We start from the raw sequence: 8,742 nt of genomic DNA, 5'->3' as shown, positions 1-8,742 counted from the left end.
ACCTGAATTTTGTTAACTTTAACTACGCGTAAAATTGCCATCTTTCCATCTTAAACATTGAGCTGTAACAAAAGATTGACGCTAGACTATGGTGCTAATCATGAAGAAGTTCTGTAGCAAGGATATTTGGCTGTAGTATTGTCTTACCCTGCGTCTCAGACACGAGAAATTAAACTTCAAAGGGACGAAAATCTCCGCCAAGTTAATATGAATGAACTGTAGGTCTTCAGTAAGCTAATATTCCGAATACTTGCCTTGTAAACTTCCTTCAGTGTATAATAGTAAGTTTAATTGTTTCAGCATCAAAGAGACGGAATTATTGGTATGGTTTAGGAGAACTGAGGAAGGAGTTATTAAATCAGAGTTGTTGCGAAGCGGAAGTGGAGACCGGAAATGAGGACAAGGATATAGCACTGCCATTTATGTTTATCTGTGGGTACAAATAGTGTCAAGTCCTCATGATTATTACTTGATATGATATGGTTGTTAGTAATGCTAGATTTAGTGTAAACGCAGTCAAGCCATCTAGATTTACATATATGAATTATTTGCAAGATTGTCATACATACACACACATACAGAATAACGAGCTTCTTCTGCGTAGTATCCAGCCGTGTGATAAACTAGACCAGTGAGAGTGTAGCGTCTGTACCATTCTCATCAACAGCTTTCCACGCTGGCAGCAGATTGTTTTCAATTAAGAATGATACGGCGACAAGAAGAATCGGTCTTGCCTTGCTGCACAAAGGGACACAGGTGTGGATGGACTTTCACCTTCGTTACCTAAGAGTATCGTAATACAAATATACCTCGCCTTCTCTCCCTCTTCCTCGAACAAATACCGGGAAAGACACGTGGCATTCTCTTTCTCGCTGACTGCATCATAACACGGAACGACAGGTGGCATTCTCTTTCTTCCTACCAGCATCATGACATAGAAAGATCAGTCGCATTCTCTTTTTCCCTCAGGGCACCGTAAAACAGAAAGAGATGTTGCATTCTCTGTCTTACTGCATCGTAACTCGGAAAGATAAGTCGCGTTCTTTCTCCTTCACAGCACCGTCTCACAAAAAGATAAGTCGCATTCTCTGTCTTACTCACAGCACGGTAACACTGAAAGACACGTGACATTTTCTTTCTCACACAAATACCGGCAGAGACCTGTAGATGGATTACATTTAGGGCCTGCTTCATGGCATTTCTTTCTTACCAATTAATTTCACATATTGCACCATGTATGTTATTTATGTCATTTCAATAGCAGTATTGTTTACATATCGTCACCCTCATAAAGAAACTGCACACGTAATTTTTTGGCGATTTCTGGATTTTTGCCTAAATCAATTCTTCATCACGGCGCACCTTTTGGTATAGCTGCCTTTGCCAGGTCTAGGGTGTGAGTGGTCTAAAATACGTCTCAAGTTTCTGCCTAAGCCATTAAAAGTTAAGCAAATGAGACAGGTTTTTCTCGATTTGCCGCAAAGTAGAAAAAAATGACTTAGGCAGTTTCTTTATGAAGGTGACGATATGTAACATATTTGAGGAGACAAGGATATCATGTACAGAATAAATTACTTAGGGAGAGATGTTATAAAATCTTGAAAGCCACAAAAAAAAAAAAAAACAGCCCAAGAGCTAGTTGATGTGACAGATGACATAAGAGGCCGTGTAAAGAAAGAAAACTGTTGACAATCTTACATCAAGTCTCAAGATGTAGTATAAGACTCTTTTACTAACATATATCAAGGCTTGGACGACGAGAGGCCGTTCTTAAGCTGATTAAAAACTGTATGAGGGTAGCATGAATAAAACAGTAAAGCTTTGTTAAGTTCTAGAGAAGTTAAACAAAAAAGAGGCGAAGCAGATCTCGTAAGAATAAATGTGTACAGAAAATAGCGGTAAACGTGTAAATGTATGGTATTCACATTTCATCTTCATATTCTCGTTGAGCTCCCCTGCCATGGCCATGAACCCGGCTCGCTGTGACGTGAGTGAAAGTGCTGTTTTGAAAAGCATATATCAAGCCTATGTAAAGCACAGGGATTGAAGTGGAGGATGGCAGGGATGGTGGTGGTGGTGGGGAGTGGGGGTGCGGAGTGATGGTAATTTGTGCGAAATGGGGTGGTGGTGGGGAGTGAGTGAATGCGGAGTGATGGGGATTAGTTTTCAGTTTGGAGTGAATCTTCTTGGTTACTAGTCACATCAACCCTTTAGTCTAACTACACTTGGTCATGAACTGAGCTGAAATAGATTAGTTTTTTTGTCAGGTTACAACAAATGCGATGTGATCTATCTATCTGTCTGTCTTGTGCCAGACGCCTTAATCCCGTAATGGGTGGCCACAAACAAATCGCCTCCATGTTGCCCTGTCTTCCGCCATTTCACTGCCCTGCTCCCTGCTCACATCCCCCTCTGAAGTGATGTGGTCAGTAAATAAATTCCTTCAAGAACCGTAAGCTTACCTGTACGAGAATAAAATCGTCAGGCAGTGGTCGAAATAAAACAGTATACACTCAGACACATGGATTTTCCCGTATCTGAATAAAATCGTTTGGCGTTGCACAGAATAAAATAACAGGATACACATCGGATCTGAATTGCATATATTGAAATCCACCACTTAAACGCAATACAAGCAACAGGTATTCCCAGCAACTGCAGAATAAAACTTTGCTGGTGTGTACTAGACCGTAGCATTCTCGCGGATAACCGAGTGGGTGTAACCAAACTTTTATATTTTTTGGATTCCCATTTATGTATGTCAACAAAAATATGTTTCATGTATCATTATATTTAGCATTAATTACATTTATGATTCACTAACCATTAGAAACTTTTTGATTATCCACCAGCTAAACTGACAATAAATATCAGCTTGAATATGTAAGTGATAAAACGTGACTATTATACCAATGAGAGCACAATGGCATAGCTCTTAATATTATGTAATTTCTTATTCCTTTAGAAGCACAACGTGAATTACAAAGACATGTAGTAATTTACATCTTCTTTCTAATATTCACTCTGTAAAGTGTTTGGTACGGATTAGCTGCATTGATCAGTAACTGCACAAAGAAGCAATCTTCCACTGGACTTCATCTTAGAAGAGTTTATTAGTACGCCATTGATTCCTTAGGGCTCTAGCACATACTTGTAATTCCTTCGATTTGACTTGGCGGAGATTTTGTCCTTTTGCAACCTATTGCCTGTAGCTCAGTGGCAAAATAAGGGAATATTGTGCCTATAAGAAAAAAAATTGACAGATTGAAGCTTAGGAGAGTCTGTGAATACGGTATGACCCACAGCTTCCTTACGGTGCATGGAGTACATACCTCGGCTTTCTTGGGCCGTTTGAAGGTGCCTGTTGAAGAGATGGTGTTAATTAGGAGCATCGACCTGGCGTGGGTCCTCTTGCTTGGGGCCACAGCTGTCGTCTTTCATGTGGCGCCCTCACCCTTAGGCTTCTCCTCACTAGTCGTCCCCGCCAGAAATTCCTACCTGATAGACCCCACTGCGCACCTGCTTCTGCCTATCACTGATTTACACACACACACACACACACACACACACACACACACACACACACACACACACACACACACACACACACACACACACACACACACACACACACACACACACACACACACACACACACACACACACACACACACACACACACACACACATACACACACACACACAGCGTACTACAAACTTTCCGATCTATTACTGCAAACTACCAGTCTTCTACTACAACTCTCCAACGTAGGCCTACTGCGACAACTTTCATATCTATCACAACTTCGTAACCAATCAAACTCATGCCTGTTGCCTAACTTATGGATAGAATCATCTTGGTTATTTATTTTGGGGATACATTTCGTTGTAATTCTGTCAGGGGACGTTGATTTAGAGAGAGAGAGAGAGAGAGAGAGAGAAGAGAATTACCTATTTTTGTGATGAACTTTCATTTATGTTTTCTATCTTTTACCTGTATCTTTTATTAATTACGTAAATCTAGCAGTACAAAATACAGGATTCCTTTATCCGTGTATAGCAGCAACTATACTCAGAGCGGTACCTTGGTAAAAGAATAATAGGATGACATATTGTGACGAACATGTATTTCACTGAACGAACGTACGTAACAATATATTTCCCTACAATGACCAAGTGTGGCATGAAGTGGGTCTCTGAATGTAAGTGAAATTCGAATAAAAGGCACCGTAGAATTTAGCATCTGTAGCAGTAGTAGTTGTAGTAGTAGTAGTAGTAGCAGTCCCAAGCTCAGATGGACGCGAACCAGTGAAGTTCAGGCTTAAGCTGTCATGCTCCTCACCATCTATTTTTCAGGGGATAGGGAAACAATTGAGGTACTTTATCTTGTGACGTGAGATATGACCTTCAGGGAGCTGAGATAGGTAGAGGGATATATACTGATACCGTAGATAACTGGTGATTAAAGATAACATATAAATGATCCCGTAAGCTTGACGGCGAACTGGAATACTTGTAGATAAATGCTGCGATTGGAAGCATGTCCCCCTCAAAAAAAGGAAAGGTTAAACTGGATTCCTGTCTCACTCACGATAATAGCCACTTCATGAACAGACCTTAACTCGCTCCTATGACTCAGCTGAAAAATAATGTCTGCATTCCTCTCCCATCCACCAACACCAATCGCCACTTCATTTACATACCACAACTAGCTTCTACGATTCAACTCATTTACCTAACGCAGCTAGCCCCTCTCCAATCACTGCCCACGTTGGGTTAAATGAGCCGCTGAGTTTTTTCTTTTATTTTTTTCTTTCCTTTTTTCTTTAGTCCTTCATTTTGGTTGGATAATTGAAATCAGTATTGGCTACAGTGGGTTCATTGGCTGGGTATTCGTCATGCAAATGCAATTACGCTTTAACACTGGATTTTAATGGTAATTGTGCCATAAAGGATCTATCTGAATGGCGATTTCAGAGTGTGTACGTCATTCTGTGTCTGCCCCTGTATGTCAGTCTGTCTGTGTGTCTGTTTGTCTGTCTGTCTCTGTCTCCGTCTCTGTCTCTCTGTCTCTGTCTGTCTGTCTGTCTGTCTGTCTGTCTGTCTGTCTGTCTGTCTGTCTCTCTCTCTCTCTCTCTCTCTCTCTCTCTCTCTCTCTCTCTCTCTCTCTCTCTTTTCTCTCTGTCTCACTGTATGTATGTACAGTATGTATGTATATATGCATGTATGTATGGATGTGTGCTTGTTTGTTCTGTATGTTCCATAATATTCTTCATCGTCGAATTTGCCTGGTACAACATGCGTCTTTTATAATTTCTTCCATGTTACGACCAAAACAATGTATTACGATTTAGTCAATGCCTGAATATTACCGCATCGTTCTCAATTACCGTTTCTCACCGTAATGTATTCGTCAAATCATTATGTCAGTATCAGATGATCAGTGACCGAGGCCTTGATTGCAAATGTCAGAGAGGAGAAAAAGATAAAAACGTCTTTTGTGAAATACGGTGCAGGGAACATGATTGCAGTGCTCACATATCGTTTGAGTGTATTTGCTGCTGATCAGATGCAGACGAGAGTAGGATGAGGATTTCGGATAATGGAGAACGATTTGATTGCTCCAAGCTTTTGTTCACCGTTCTGACAGATAAGACGATGATGAGTGTGAATGATATGGCCAAAAAGAAAAAAAAGAAAAGGGATGTAAATAATATGACATAATAGAAGACAAAAGAATAAAGTTTTTGAAAGAGAGATGACTTCGTGAACGCATAGAGTGAAATGATAGCGTATAATGAGGATGGATTTGAGTACTGTAATCATTTGTGCATCGTAGCGTAATTACAAGAAAAAGAGGAAGGAGTGTAGAGGATATGTCAGTATTGTTACAGGTAGGAAGGAGCACCTGGAAGTCAGTGGGATATGTGATGTCTTTACTGAGGTGCCCAACTCAGGGTTAAGATCTCAGTACGATTACCTTTTGTTATATTCTTGTTGTATTGTTTTGACTCTGACTAGGTCTAAAATTGTGATCTCTCCATCTCTTCATGTGGAATGTAACAGTAGATCAACAGCGGAATATGGTGCTAGTCACGATGAAATGGTATGGAAAGGATGTAGATGATCCATTGTGACAAGTGGAAATGTAGAGTGGGAGAATGGGAGAAAGACACAGGGTAGAGCTTGTATCCTTTATTTTTCTCTAAAATTTCGGTCTACACAGAACTCTCAGGGGATGGGTTCTGTAATCCCGAAACGTTAGAATATATAAAGACTTCAAGCTCTGACCTGTGTCTCTCTCCCACCCAGCTTATCCAGAGTATTTAATGTTTTATTCTTGATGCCTATAGACGAATAAAAACAGCTCTGAAGAGATTTTTTATTTCAAAATTAAATCATAAGCTATTTCTCTGTGTAGGGAGTGGGGTTGCCGTCCTAACGAGAGGATCATCGTCTCCTGACGAGAGGATAATCGTCTCCTAACCAGAGGAAAATCGCTTCCTAACTAGAGCAAATTAGTCTAAACAGTAAAATCGTCTCGTAACCAGTGTACAATCGTCTAACCAGTGCAAAATCGTCACCTAACCAGAGCCAAAATCATCCGGCAACAGCAGCATGAATAAACTACTGTATGTACTAAATCATCATGGCAAAGCAGAATAAAAATATTATTATATGCACTGTCTACGCTTCAGAGTTACGTCATTAAAAGTCATGTTATCAAAAAGTAGGCCAGGAGGCAGTGACGGTTTTCATATATTTTTCCATTAGTGTAAAAAATGTATTCAATAAGCGTATCAAATGCATGTGGCTGATTTTTTTGGGGGAGGTGGGAGAGGGGGAGGGTTATCCTTACTCATAGTCCACTTTCATGTTTACGAGAGACTTGAAATATTTTATCCGATTTAACTCATTAACTGATCCGCAGTCGTGATCAAATCCTCGAAATACTGTCCTTTTTTCCCGTCCGTTTACATACCCTTCTTCCGATGAATTAAGTAAAATTTTATCTTATATTTTAGTCGATGTTTTTCTGATCATGTAGTTTTTATTTTAGTCTTGCCACCCTTAACAGATTTTGTTTTAGCTTAGGAGAAATTTAGAAGGGTTAGATAGGACCTTGATATTCCCCTTCAGTATAAGAGATATTTCTCGAGTCCAGTACAGTCAACTGGAGATAACAGGAATGAAAAGTAGAAATTCGTCTGCTGACTCAAGGATGAAACAAAAGATTCATAAAGCATTCTTATGGTCAGTCAACACCGTATTAACCTTTTCATTCAAGCGGCTAATTTCAGCTGAGTGTTGGGCTCCATCCACTCTAAAGCAATTCCTCTTCACAGTTTTCGCATGCCGGAAATCATGTATCAGTAGATCAGTATTTTTCTTTTTTGGCAGGCGCAGTTTTTAACAGTAATCCGATTAATGTAATAACGTGCCTTTGTATTTACATTTTCCCTGCAGTGCCCTGTTTTGACGATTATTCATACCTACTTTTCATGATACCACTAAAATTTGCCTCTTTTTTGTAATGGTATATTCTCTTTTATTTATTGTACTCTCAGTTTTAGATTTCTTTAGTTGTACCAATCCACCATGCCATTCTACCATACTTCTGCCATCTTTCCGTAGTTCACCTTACCATACTATCCTACCATTTCACCATACCATTCTGTCATAATTCACCCATACCCCTCATAGTTCACCCCGCCACAAGAACCTCCTGTAACGCTGTACCATTTCTCTGTTTATACCCTCCATTATAACCCAACTCACATACGATTCTCACCATATTCTTCCTTGTAACTTACCATTCTACCATAGTCCTCCCATTCCACACCATAACCACGATACCAAACCATTCTTCCATTTCTCCCATCCCTTGGCCTCATCATCCTCTGTTCCCCATCCCTTCCCCCTCCCCCATGTTCCCCTTGCCCCCCACTCCTCCCATCCCATATACTTTTTCTTCCTGTGTAGGTGGATGACGGTAATGGTGATTGTGGCCTTAGAGATATATAAAAAAAATAGAGGGAGAGAAGCCTGAGGGGGCGAGAGGGATCCTGTCGCGATATTAGATGAGTTATGGTTCTGTGTCTGGTGGTGATTGTGATGGGTGGGAACGATGAGGAAGGTTAATGGAGAGAGAGAGAGAGAGAGAGAGAGAGAGAGAGAGAGAGAGAGAGAGAGAGAGAAGGGGGGGAATCGATTTAATTTATGTAATGCAGCCAGTTAGCCCATTAAATCCATCTCATTGCCTATTAATTAGCCTCTCTCCATATAGAATTTACACCACTGACAGCTGGCAGAGGAGGAAGGTGGGCTGACACAGATTAATGTAGGTATAAACGATAATTCTGTGTGGTGTACAGTGTGGAACTATGAATAATATCTCAGTGGTATTTATATAGATGTTGTGTATATCCATTACAGCTCTCTCTCTCTCTCTCTCTCTCTCTCTCTCTCTCTCTCTCTCTCTCTCTCTCTCTCTCTCTCTCTCACAAGTACTGACGTATATTAAGCCAAACTAACTGTATTGTGATTTAGAATACTTTACGTACAGCCATGAACAAAATTTTATCATAGTCGTCTGTCAGCATTGTCTCCTGCCTTCCACATTTCTCACTCCTCTTCAAGTGACTGATGGTATCCTTTCTCTTCATACTCTTTTCTTGTGTGCTTCATACTGCTGTCACACCAAAATAGTTCATGTCCCTCCCTCCACTCTCACAGTCATCA

Source organism: Coenobita brevimanus, chromosome 18 (assembly GCF_032717465.1).
Source record: "Coenobita brevimanus isolate Jiangsu-jjx chromosome 18, ASM3271746v2, whole genome shotgun sequence".
NCBI classification, from domain to species: Eukaryota; Metazoa; Arthropoda; class Malacostraca; order Decapoda; family Coenobitidae; genus Coenobita; species Coenobita brevimanus.
The sequence above is the reverse complement of the archived record's forward strand: the minus strand, read 5'-3'. Positions refer to the sequence as shown.